The 14,492-nt window shown below is 36.5% G+C and overlaps 1 long non-coding RNA gene across 1 annotated transcript; it reads left to right on the forward strand.

The window, feature by feature from the left end:
• The first annotated feature begins 4,704 nt into the window (after positions 1–4,704).
• Positions 4,705–5,712, forward strand: LOC141700481 (uncharacterized). Its single transcript, XR_012566369.1, has 3 exons — positions 4,705–4,754; positions 4,840–4,897; positions 5,668–5,712. It is a non-coding gene; the product is annotated as an uncharacterized LOC141700481 (long non-coding RNA).
• The last annotated feature ends 8,780 nt before the right edge of the window (positions 5,713–14,492 follow it).

The raw sequence follows: 14,492 nt of genomic DNA on the forward strand, positions 1-14,492 counted from the left end.
AAATAAATCTGCTAGAACCCCACGATAACGATTGGCCCATAATCGGACTCATCATCAATGTGGGTTTTAATGAAAACATGATATAGCGAATGTAGTCTTTATACGAATAAATAAAACCAAGTACACACAAGAGTATAGGTTCAGCAAAACAAGAAACAAGCATCCAATTTACAACTCAAAACAAAAATTCACAAGAATAAACTAGATCGTCTTCGCTTTTGTTGAATTGTGCTAAAGGTCTCTTGTCGTCTTCTCCTTGCGCTCTGGTCCGTCTCTGACTTGTTATCTATTAAAAATGACCTAATATGGATATATATAGCAGCCCTCAACAATCTGGAAGCTTCCCTTTTAGAATTGCAATGGAAACAGGATTCTGAAATTCGGCCTTGGGGCGGGCGCGCTGCATTTCTGGAACCCCGGCGCGGCCGCGCGCTATCACAGCACGGGCGCGCCGTCGTTCTGGGAAAAACTCAGATTTCTTCTTAAAACTTGCTGCTTCGAACCGGCTTTCCACGAGCTTTTATTCCAACACCACCTGGACACCAAATTAGCACCAAAACAATACTAATTCACCTGATAACCTGAATAATGCCTGAAATGCAAAAATACTAGAAAACACATAACAATTTGAGTACACATACACCAATTAAAATCTTTTTAGAGCATAATAAAGTGTCATAAATGCCACTCAACATTAGCTTTCTTCTTTGGTTTCTTAGGTTTGATCTCATTTGACTTGGGAATTTCTGATTCATCCTTAGTCATTTTAGTTGGACCTTTGAAACCAGTCATTTGAACAGAATTATCATACACATTTTGATTAACAGGAAAAGGCATGCTGTTTGCAAACATGTTATTCCAGTAAGGCATGCTAAGTGGCATTTGTGGCATACTAAATGAAGCATAATAAGGATTAGGTGCAAATGGCATATTAGCAAATTGTGCATTCATATTCTGAGCAGACATAGCATTCATAGGCATAGAAGGCATGGCATTCATGTTGGGAAAAGAAGAGGTTACAAATATAGGAGTAGGTATGGCAAGTTTGTAATTAACAGACAAATGATTAACACTACCACACTTAACATAGATTTTTCTTGGAGCATACTTATCAGGTGTGTAGTTGTTATGTTTGTTAATCCCTACTTTCCCATTTCTATTGTTTTCTCTTTAGTTTCTGTTTTAACCTCAATCTTTTGTAATCTGTCATTCAATTGCTTGATGGACAGATGACCAACATTAACTTTCTTCTCCTTCTTCACTCGACTTGATTCTCCTAAAATAAAGGTTTTGGAAACTGATCCATATTTTTCATTTAACTTGGCAAGCTTGGCTTTGCTCACAGGTTTGCTCACAGCGGACGGATGTGGCTCTTTGTCACTCGACGGATATTCCTTTTGATTATCCGATGGATGATTCTCATCATCCGTCGAGTCTACATATGTTAGCAATCCTTCAACCAAATTGGATTCGAGCTTCTCCTTACTCTTTTTCCAGGCTGCATCACAAAAGGACTTAATACCTTGAACTTTAGTGATTTGAGCATGGACATCTCTGGATGATTTCCATGCTTTAATCACTTCCTGTTCTCGTTCAAGCCGCTTGTTTAAAATCTCTTCTTTCTTTAAGGACTCAGTTAATTCATCCTTAGCAATCTTACACTCAATTCTCAATTTTTCAAATTCAATAAACTGAGACTCTAGCACATTATTCCTCTCACTTAAAAACAAAATATTTTCTTTAATTTTAGCATTTTCCTTAGTGAGGGACTTAAGTGTAACACGCAAGTGATATAATTCTGTAGACATGTCATTGATTGCATCATTACACTCATCTTTAGATAAATGAGCTAGGTTAGTGGTGATTACCTGATTACTTGAAGAACTTGTTTTTGTTTCATCATACTTGGCCATTAGGGCTAGATTGACATAGCTTACATCCTCATCTTCATCCAAACCATCAGCTGCCCAATCATTTTCTTGTGTAATGAAAGCCCTTTCCTTTTGCTTGAGCAACTCAAAATATTTATGTTTGTAATTAACAGGCTCAAAATTCTTTTTACTGGAATCTGACTTTCTACACTCACTGGAAAAATGCCCTGCCAAGCCACATTTGAAACATTTGAATTTGGATTTATCCACCATGTTTCTACTTGGCTTGGCTGCTCCAAAGTTCTTTTTAAACTTGAGATTGGCAAATCTTCTGGAAAGGAATGCTAAATGCTCATCAATATCATTCATGTCATCTTGGCTCAAATGATCTTCATTTTCAGCTACCAGCCCTTTTCCCTTGTTCTCACAGACCTTTGAAGTAGACTCAACAACTTCTACCTTCATCTCTTTCTCTTTCTCTAACTCAGCAACCAGTGCTATGGACCCTCCTTTCTTCCTTCCTTTCTCCATCCCCTCATCTTGCTCTATATCAAGCTCATAAGTCTTCAGGATGCCATACAGTCTCTCCAAGGTAAACTCCTTGTAATCCTGAGAATTTCTCAATGAGACTGTCATTGGTTTCCACTCCTTTGGAAGAGATTTAAGGAACTTGAGGTTAGAGTCTTTTGTCTGATAGACTCTTCCATGCAACTTCAGAGCATTTAGTAGTTTTTGAAACCTACTAAAGATATCAGTGAGAGACTCACTATCTTCATAATGAAAGTGCTCATATTGCTGAATTAGTAGCTGCATCTTATTCTCCCTTACTTGCTCAGTACTATCACAAATAATCTGGATAGTGTCCCAAACCTCCTTGGTTGTTTTATAGTTAATGATGTTATCAAACATATCACCATCAACTCCATTGAACAATATATTCATGGCCTTCTTGTCTTTCCTGATTACTCAATATTAAGATCTGACCATTCATACCTAGATTTGGGAACAGATGGTTCATTGCCTGTTGCAGCTCTCATTGGTACATGAGGACCTCTCTCTATGCAATCCACATAGGCCTCATCTTGAGAAAGAAGATGTAGATGCATTTTCACCTTCCAGTGGTGATAATTCTCTTTATCCAAAAAAGGAATTTTAACTCCAATATCCTTCTTGTTCATCTTGCTATTTATTGTGATCTTTACACTTTTTGTACTTCAACAGCTTGCTCTGATACCAATTGTTATTCCCTAACAATACAACAAGAATTACAGAAGGGGGGGGGGGGGTTGAATGTAATTCTGGCTTCTTTTCGAGATTTATAAAAAAATTCTAACTCAATATATATATAAGTGTTTTGATTTGCAAGGTGCGGAATAAGGAACTAAGTAAATCAAACACAAAGTAATAAAAACACAAGTCTTTAAAACTTTCTGGTGGATTTGAATGTATCCACCAAATATATATATACATATATATATATATATATCGATTTGAGAACTCTATGAAGCTCAAATTGGCTCACAGCTGCTTTACAAGTGAACAAACAAACTATAGAGAAATTCTTAACAGTTACAGCTTTTCTATTTCTATTCTAAATGTGTTTGCTTAGTTATTTGTTCTACTAGCTACACTTGGTTTATATATCACCAAGTTTACATGCTAATAAGACAAGATAATAAAACAAAACCTATCAAGTCTAACTCCATGCTGCTTCATTACTCTATTCCAGCATCTTTGAAAATCTTCATGACTTGCATAGAAGTAGTAATGTTTCTTTGTTCTCAATTTCCTGCTAAACAGGTTACCACATTCCTTTTACAAACACCCAACGCATGTGATTGTGTTGTCACTGTCAAGAGATAATCACAGTGGAATAGAATAATAAATATGACCCATTGCATGCAACTGGATCGATCACAGGTTAGTATGGAACATGCATTAATACAAACCAACTGTTATACAAACCATAAGTCTAATTAGTTTTACAACTTATTCAAAATTTATTACAGACCTCTAGACTAGTTAAGCGTCCCCAAACTGCCTACCTGGAGAACACACCAAACTATCTACAAGCACACATGTAATAACCCCAATTTTTGGGAAATTTTGAAACCCTTATGAATAGTGTTTTTGCTGAATGAGAAAACTTTTCATGTCACACTATATAGGGGTTCTGATATGGATATTCTGAGATTTTATTAGTACTTTATATGGGATATAAGTGTATGTAAAGATCGTCAGAATCCAAATCCGAACACTTTGATTTTTCCCGGAAATCCAATAGATACGAAAAGAATTGAGTATAAGGTAACAGGATAAAAGAATTTAAATTAAAGGATTATAATAGAGGATCATAAAAAGGAATATAATGTATTGAGAAAGGTTAAGGGAACCTAAGTAATAAGATCCCGGGTATGATCCCTCAAACGATAAACGAAAACGAAAGTTAAGCGAACAGTATAACAGATCAGCGGTCATTAGGCAAACAATTAGGAAGTTAATCAAAGGGATTAGAGAGGATAATGTCACCCAACCAATGAGAAGAGGACAAGGAGGGGAGGATGATATCATGAGGATGACACAAGCATGACATGGGAAGGAAGGAGATGTGGTGGCTTTTTAACCACACAAAATCAAGGGCAACTAGGTAATTTACTAAAACAAACACAAAATTCAAACCAACCAAGCCAAGCAAATCATTTTCATCAAAATCAAAAAGAAACTAAGGCATTGTTCTTCATGCTCTCGGCCAAAACAGAACCAGCACACTAAAACTGCTGTATCTCCTTCATTTCTCACTCAAATATTGTGTTCTATAGCTCATTGGAAAGTTATTGAGATGACCTACAACTCTTGTTCACAAGTCTCGTCCAAATAATCATGGTAAGACCCTCATTTTTACAGTTCTTTAAATAGGACTTTTAGAAACTTCAAAACCTAACTTTGTGTTCTTGATTTCTTTGGAAAGATCAAGCTTGTAGGAGGCTCCCTAAGGCTTGCTAGCAACTTAACACCTCCCAAGGAAGGTATAAACTTCAAACCCTAGCCTTTACTTTATTTGTTAGTAAGTTTAATGGTTGGTTTTATGAAATGAGAAGCATGGATTGTGATTATTAGTAGTTTGGTTTGATTTGGAAGTGTTTTGGTAATTGAAGCTTGATTATAGTTCATAGGTCTTGATTGTGGTTGTTTGAGTTGAAAACCTTGGAGATTATGGACTGATGTGGTATGGTTTTGGTGAAGTTTTGTTGTATTGATGGTTATGAGTTGGTTGGTGGTTAATTGGAGTAGTTTAAACATTGGTAATCGCGTAAACATAGCCGTCGTAATGTCCGATTTACTTTAGACTGCTTTTGTTCATAACATTTCGACCCGAGAACTCCCTGCTAGATTATGATCATTGCCATGTTTAGATAGTTCATGTTACGAGCTTCGTTTTGATATGTAGTTCGTTTGATTCCGATGTACGGTTTAGGAGAAACGACCGTTTCAAGTAACGGCGGTTCGCGAACGAATCATTTCCCCTCGCCTTACTTTGAAACATAGGTTAAAGACCAAAAAGGGTTAATTAATGTATGAAACAATTATGGTAAGAGTGTTAGGAAGTTGGTAAGACACTCGCGAAGGAATCGCTTTAAAACTCATAATGGTTAATTTATTAAAAATGGTGGAGCCGAGGGTACTCGAGTGACTTAAGAGAATCAATAAGCGCAAAACAAGCGTTAGAGTCTAAGTTAGTTAAAGTATAGATTTACAAGTGACTTTGGTTTAATTCCAACTTACTTATTGTTTATAGGTTACCGGACTCGTCCCGAGCCTTTTATCACCCCAAGTCGCTCAGGCAAGTTTTCTACCCGTTATAACTGTTGTTGTGATGAATATATGTATTTGCATTATCTTGCGATAGATGCATGTTGGTTAATTAGCAAATAATGCAATATATTGAAGCATGCTGCTATGGTATATATATATGCATGCCTGTTTCGCATTCTTGCCATATATATATCTGTTGATTCAGTTGATAATACATATGCTAGAGGATAGCGGTAATTTGCATATACCCTTAGTACAGGGACCCAAAGGTGAAAATATTTTCTAAAACCGGGAGTCGAGGATCTCGAGTAGATTTTGTATATATGGATATAAATATATATATATATATATACTTATATATATATATATATGGTCATAGTTTACAAAACTATTAATCGAATAAGGTTTATTCGATAACTTTAACTTTATTTTATTATTGAATATTATTTCGAATATTATTCGAAGGCGTATGACTCCTTTATATTAAATGAATATTATTTTGAATATTCATTCGAGGGCTTATGACTCTTTTATATTATTTATTGAATATTATTTTGAATATTCATTTGGGGATTTATGACTCCTTTTATTTATTTATCTGAATATTATTTGAATATTCATTCGAGGGCTTATGACCCTTTTATTTATTTATCTGAATATTATTTGAATATTCATTCGAGGGCTTATGACTCTTTTATATTATTTATTGAATATTATTTGAATATTCATTCGAGGGCTTATGACCCTTTTATTTATTTATCTGAATATTATTTGAATATTCATTCGAGGGCTTATGACCCTTTTATTTATTTATCTGAATATTATTTGAATATTCATTCGAGGGCTTATGACTCTTTTATATTATTTATTGAATATTATTTGAATATTCATTCGAGGGCTTATGACCCTTTTATTTATTTATCTGAATATTATTTGAATATTCATTCGAGGGCTTATGACTCTTTTATATTATTTATTGAATATTATTTGAATATTCATTCGAGGGCTTATGACTCAGTTTATATTATTTAATGAATATTCATTTGAATATTCATTTGAGGATCTATGACTCCGATTATTTGCTGAGATATATTCTTTATTTTATTAAAGAATAAGGTGTCGATAATCAAACTCACTTTTGATTATTCAAATAAAGATAGTACTTTCGTATAGGTATATCTTTGGATATTTAATATTCATTTCAAGTATAAGTTTCAAAACTTCTACTTCAATTATTTTTTTATAAAGATTATTCTTTATGGAAATATTATTTAAATAATAATATTCAGATATTTTCTAATATATTGGGACTGATTTATTTTGTTAAATCAGCATCACTCCAAACATTCTTAAAAATGTTTTGCGAGTCTTCAAAATGATTTTTAAAAGTTAGAGCGGATCCCAAAACTCATTTTTATATTTAAGATCCTCCTTTCGAAGGGGATTTAAATACTCGCTCAAAACCTGAGGGATCCGGCTCTGTGGTGTGTTTTATATTCGCAACAAGGTTGCTGTTTTGTTAAATGAATCGATTACTTACCCAACACTCGGGAAGTAAAATTCTTGGAACAAGTTAATCCATTAACAGGCATCGCCTGGGAAATATCAGTGAGTTCTCCTTTCCAACTAGATACGACTTCTTGGTGGAGCCGTATCAACAAGTTTCTACTTGGGGAAAGGGGGAACGAGCTTTACGTTTCAGAGTCATGGATTTCATCTGAACTAGGAGTGGCGTAAGTGGTCGAGTGGCGCCGGCCCAGCCTTATTATATTGGCCCAAATGGCCTGGAAGTTCCGCTAAGGCGGTCCATTCCTTAGGAGTTCAGTGTTCGGTTGACAAGTAAATCCGACAGGTTCTCCTCTACATGTAGAAAATGGTGGGGTTGCACTACTACGACTGATCATCGTAAGTGGTCTTCCTGGCGCGGCAAACTCCCGTAATGAGTTCATCATCCAATTGGATATTTCTGCAACACTACCCAGAGCATTTCGATAGAAAGGCTACGGTTGGGCGATTGTTGAGTGTTGGCAGGGTCAAGTTTTCAAAATGATGTTTGCATCAAATGAAGTATCTCGTAACTTTATTTTATTTTGATGATATTTTAAAGATTTAATCTATTCAAATCTTGTCTTGTAGTCTCATCTATGTGATGAACTGTTGAAAGCTCATTATACTTTGAACAGTGGTAGTTCAAGTAGCTTTATAAATGATATAAGTATAGTGAAGTATTTGGTAACTTCATCCCTTGTTTTTACTTATATCTAGTAAGTAATTATCTTACTCATGATAAAATATTCTAGTAAGTATCCATTTAGATACTTATATTATTGTTATCACTACATATTATCTTGCGAGCTGTAAGGCTCACTCTTGCTTTATTTCTTCATCACACAACAACAGTTAGGAAAGATGGCCAGACTCCAGCAGACCCAGCGCAAGCGCGTGGGAAGCGTCCCGCGTCTTCCCGATGATGTTGTGGCTGCTATAGCTGCAGAGGTAGATCTATTGGTAGATCAGGCATTCTATTTTTGAGAATCAAATTATGTATAATTATAACTTGTGGCAGATAATGGCAATTAACTGTAAATTTATCAAGTAATCATTTTGGGTTGTAATAACTTTTAAATTGTGGATTCAAAGACTTGTACTTATTTAAATTTCATCTCTGAGACTATAACGGGTTGTGGTGTGTGTTAGTGTGGGGTCACAACATAAGGTTATTATTATTAATTAAGTGAAGTGATATTATGGAAAGAAAGACCGTGACGACCTGGATCCCCGACCCCAGATCTGGGGGTGTTACAGAAGTGGTATCAGAGCTAAGCGTTATAAACCTCAGAGATGATGTGACGTTAAGATAATAAGTTCACAAAGATAATAAGAACTCTTGCCAAGTTCATAGTCGGGCTACCTAACGTAGTACTGACAGTTAAAACCCTTATGGGAACCCTTATAAATATCGTGATAGGAGCGTAGTTCGTTATCGTATATGGTAGCGGGACTCCGAACCCTGAGGTTGAGGAACAACAGCGCGATGATGTTTTATTACTAATTGGAGATCGGATTGTGGATCCGATAGAGTGTCCTAATGCAGGACCGGATGATGTTGATATTGAGGATATAGCGGTTGAGGATGTTGTCCTAGAAGGGATAGTTGTTGAGGAGGATCCCATGGAGGATCCTGACAAGATTGGATAAAGGACCACTGATGAATTGATGACCATGGTTAGGTCGACTACCAGAGGTAGGATTAGCCGGTCACTACCGGAGGTTCGTTCAAGTTTGTAAATATAGTAACCCCTTTAACGCGGCTTACTTGTAAGACTGAGAAGTTCGAATGGACAGAGAAATGCGAGAACAGCTTTCAAGAACTGAAGCAGAGGTTGGTAATGGCCCCTATGCTGGCATTGCCGGATGGAAAAGGAGATTTTGTGAAGTGTAGTGACGCTTCGCACAAGGGCTTAGGGTGCGTGCTTATGCAGCACGGTAAGGTAATCGCGTACATGTCAAGACAATTAAGGTAATATGAAATTCGATATCCCCGCCCATGAGCTTAGGCTCGTGGCAATAGTTTTACCCTAAAGATTGGAGGCACTACTTGTATGGAGAGAAGTGCGAGAATTACCTAAGCCATAAGTGCTCTAGTACATTTTCACGTAGAAAGAGCTCAACATATGCCAGAGGAGGCAGTTAGAGCTAATCAAGAATAATGATTGGGAGATTCTTTATCATTCGGGGAAAGCCAAATGTGGTGGCTGATGCCCTTAGTAAAAAGGAGAGACTCAAGATGATAATGTCTTTGGGAGAGTTTATAAGAGATTTTGGAAATAGTAGTGAAGGTAACCGGAGCCGGTACCGAAAAGCTGTTTGAGATTGCAATAGAGACCGAATTATTGGAAAAGAGCATACGGTGCCAAAGAAAGATGATAAGGGAATAATGAGGTATTCCTATAGAATTTGGGTTCCGAAAGTTCAAGAGCGTAAGGATGAGAACTTAGATGAGAGCCATAGTTTGAGGAATAAGATTTAGAGCAAACCCTGAACGTGATAGTCAGGGAGGTCGCCATCAAGATAGAAGGAACCCATGACATAATGGAGTGGAAAATGAGGATTTTAAATTAAAAGATGACCCCAATTATGGGGAGTAGGATGAAACATTTCATACTAAGGAAACAGAAAGTCGAGTAAGGAAAGGAGACCCGAGACGGTACTCCTATACGGCAATTCATGGACCTGTCTAGACAGAACTTAGACTATTATCCCCAACCACCACCTTGAGGAAACAATGCGATAGGAAATTCTTTCAGGACCTTTAAGTCTCTAAGCTCTCAGAGTTCCAAGGAACAGGTTGACCTAGTCGAGGCAAGAGCCTGGCTAAAGGAAATAGAGGAATCATTTGAGATTCTGAATGATTGACGAACCACAAAAGACTATTTTTGTCACTTACCCTCCTAAGAAAGAGACCACCCGCTGGTGAAAGACCAAGAAAGGCACGGAGCCAGAGGTTAGAATAAACTGATTTAAGTTCAGTCAATTGTTTTCGGGAAAGTAATTCCCAAAGATAAGGAGATAGTGTAAAAGCTTTGGAGCTAGAACAAAAGTGGATGAGTATGATGAATTATGAATCTAAGTTGTAAAAGTTATCAAGATTCGTTCTGAGGACACGAATCCAGAATGACGGGATGTTTGGAATCAATACTTATGTTGTGTTAGTTCATGAAATAATGATAAGAGAAAGGAAAATAAAAAGAAACTGAAGTGGAAAGGAATATAAAGGCAATAGAGTTTGAGGTATGATAAGGGAGTTGGGTATGAGGAAACCCTAAAGACTCGTAGCAATAGACATAGAAAAGTATGTAATCATCAGGATGAGGGTGATTCACCATGAGTTAAAGTTGATGGTTGAAGGCATACGAGTTATGTACATTTTATCCCCTTTAAGTTGGGAGGATTCGAGGAAACCTTGAAATAGTTCGAAGGATAAATAATGAGACGCGGATAGACTGAGGAGACAAGGAAGTAAGAAATTAGGAAAAATTGGATGAAGGAAGTGACCTTCAAGAATATGAAGTGTAAGACCGGTGGCATGATACCCAGAAAGGGAGATGCCAGGTATGAAAGATATCCCAACATTGAGGTGACTGTTGAGATAAACAACAAAAGTAAATAAGGAATTATTAAGAAGAAGTTCATGTTGAACATGACCAATATCTTCCAGAACATCCATGTTATCATTACCAAATCAGGAAAGAAAAGCGGATGACCATTGTTATCTTTTGGAGGCCATATGGATTGACCTCAATTTGAATAAGGATGTTATTATGAAGTTAGGTATAGACTATCGAGGTGGGAATGATGAAGAAGATAATCTATCAAGGATATATGACTTGGTTTATCCATGGATGGATGCATGTACCTTTTTAAAGGTGGAATTAAGGATAGAACATCGGTAACTTAAAATGAATCCTAGGGGAATGCATAAAGGTTGGCATTTCACCCTTAATAGGGATAGTATGAAATTTGGCAGTATGAATTGGAAAGGATTAAGGTAATAACAACCTTTAAAGAATCAGTGGAGAATTTTTTTTTCAAAAGTATATAGACAATGATTCTAGTATTAGTATATGGTATTTTGATATGCCCTGTATCTAGGGAATACAGGAGGAACGATTCAAGGATAACCTTAGAGGTTTTACAAGGAGAAAGGTAATATTCAAAATTCTCAAGATTAGAAATGTGGATAAAGGAAATATGACGTAATTATAGTGTTGCCAAGTGGGGCACGTGTTAAACCACGAGAAAGTATGGATCGAACCAGTAATGGTCGAAATTATTCAGGGCAATTAGGACTTAAGATAAAAGATGTTCTAATTATGATTGAGAGTCAGTCATGACAGTGATTAACCTCTAAAGACTGAGGCAATAACTTATGGAAAAATGGTGATTTTTTTTTACTTATCAGATTTTAAGGAAAACATCTTCACTCAAGCAGTGATCGGAAATAGGGTAGAAAATTTGTGAAAGTGGTTAAAATGAAATTGACTGTAAGGAAATTTTACTATCAGGAAAGGCCAAAGAGGTGGCCGACACTTTAAAGGTAAGAGGATAATTATAGGCGCTTGTGCCAAAATAATACAGTGAGGATGGTTAAAACTGTGAAGGTTGTATTATGGTTTGGAAGATTGACATTCCTTCTGATGACTGTGCAATACCCAACCGTAATAGTAGTTGGTAAAGGTTTAATTCGTGTAATCGCCATGAGCGGGCTATCTATCTTAGGAGGTCCTATCTTGAGATAAGCCAGGACCATGTTTCAAAAAGGACTAGACGAACCTTTGAGTTAAGTCTTCTATTTAAGGCATATGATTAAGAATGGTATTAACCTGCTATCGTTGCTTTGATTGAAACTCTTCTGCAATTTTATCTACTTCATGTCATGAAAGTACGTCAGAGTTTGGAGTGTTCTTCATGAATTGTGATTGGTGGTTATGTTAACTCCTTAGGAGAATTAGATACGAGATGTATGGACTCCGTATGGTTAGCTATTAAGACTTCATGGAAAATGAATGACTACAGTAGGTCAGTGGTGGACCATAGTAAGGCAGCAATGATTCTGCGAGTAATGAGCTGATTACAACCGTGAGAGTTGTATTGGAATGGGTGTTGAGATTGAGTACCACTAATCGGGTCGTGATAGTGTATAAGTTATCATTGATAGACTAATTAAGTAGAGTATCTACCTAGTGAATTATTATTTTTTCTTATCAATAGAGAGTCGTATTATTATACGAGGAAGGTTGCGGTGCAAGCATAGAATTCTAGTAACGATGATGTATAGAATGAGATCCCAGATTCGATTTTCGATGTCGAGGGAGTTTCAAAGGTGATTGTGTATAAGCTCGAGGAAGAGCATGGGTCCATAGAATGATGGACGGAATAACAAAAATATTTAGGCATGTGAAATAGGATGCTATAATACTTGATGTTGATATAAATACATATATATTTTGTTCTCCTATGACAAACCTCTATAGTTCAGAGGTAGGTTCCAAGCCAGATATTTTGTGGCAGTATATTTTTTTTTATATATACAATTCTCTTCAGTTCGTTCTTTTCTCTTCTTTTCATTTCATGTAAGTTGAGAAGAACAACCCTTCCAGAAGGGGAGGTATTGCCGAATGACTGTCTATCTGTGTGATAGAAGCCTAGTAGGATACCAACTATTGTTTAATTGCTTGTCAAGTACTAAAGGTTGGCCACCTTCTGTACTAACTATGCGAGATAACAAGTGTTCAAGATCATAGTGATCTCTCAACAAATTCATTTACTTCTATATGATTGATCAAACTTTGGGAAATAGAAACAGCTGAAAAAGGAGTAATAAAGTTGTGGTAGTATTCGGAATGGAAACACATTCGTGATACTAAGGTTGACGTGGTTATTAAAAGGTTATAGAACGCTAACGAGCAAAAGTATAACTAGTATAATATTAGGAACGGAAGATAGTAGCGACTACGAACTGGGAAAAAGGATGGATAGTGAGAAGTAAAAGCTCTAATGCTAAAAGCTATAATGAGAGTCTGTGCAATAGACTTGAAAGAAATTGGAATGATCACTTAACACGGGTTGAGTTTTCTTACGACAATAGATCATATGTCAGTATTGAGGTATCGCCTTATGAGATCCTTGAGGGAAGATAATGTCGATCTCCCTTATGTTAGGATGAAGTTGTAGAGCGCAAGATGCTCGGACCCGCAGTAGTCCAAAGGACCAAGGATATGATAGATCTAATCAGAGGACGGCTGGTAGTAGCCCAAGATGGACATGATAAGTATGTTGATTTGACACGAAAGGAAAAAGAGTATGAAATAGGGGACCTAGTGTTGTTATAGGTATTTCCTTGGAAAGGAAGGATGAGGCTCGGAAAGAAATGAAAGCTAAGTCCACGAATTGTTGGACCCTTGGATATATTAAGACGTATTGGGAGGATAGCATAGGAGCTAGCCCTAACCCCGAACATGTAGCAGGTCGTAACGTGTCTCACGTATCAATGTTAAGGAAGTGTAATTCCGATGCCAGATAAATAGGGGCATATGAGCGCATAGATATGCAACCCGACGTAACCTATATGGAGCAACCAGGAAGGGTTGTAGAGTGAAAAGGGAACAAGTGCTTAGGAGAAGGGTTATCAAACTATTCAGAGTTTGATGGAAGAACCACAATGTGGGAAAATTTATTTGAGAGTTAGAAAGTGTAATGCTAAGAAAGTATCCCAATTCATTTTCTATCTGATTCCGGGACGGAATCCTTTTAAGGAGGGGAGACTGTAATAACCCCAATTTTTGGGAAATTTTGAAACCCTTATGAATAGTGTTTTTGCTGAATGAGAAAACTTTTCATGCCACACTATATAGGGGTTCTGATATGGATATTCTGAGATTTTATTAGTACTTTATATGGGATATAAGTGTATGTAAAGATCGTCAGAATCCAAATCCGAACACTTTGATTTTTCCCGGAAATCCAATAGATACGAAAAGAATTGAGTATAAGGTAACAGGATAAAAGAATTTAAATTAAAGGATTATAATAGAGGATCATAAAAAGGAATATAATGTATTGAGAAAGGTTAAGGGAACCTAAGTAATAAGATCCCGGGTATGATCCCTCAAACGATAAACGAAAACGAAAGTTAAGCGAACAGTATAACAGATCAGCGGTCATTAGGCAAACAATTAGGAAGTTAATCAAAGGGATTAGAGAGGATGATGTCACCCAACCAATGAGAAGAGGACAAGGAGGGGAGGA

This window comes from Apium graveolens, unplaced genomic scaffold, assembly GCF_009905375.1.
Source record: "Apium graveolens cultivar Ventura unplaced genomic scaffold, ASM990537v1 ctg2402, whole genome shotgun sequence".
Lineage (NCBI taxonomy): Eukaryota > Viridiplantae > Streptophyta > Magnoliopsida > Apiales > Apiaceae > Apium > Apium graveolens.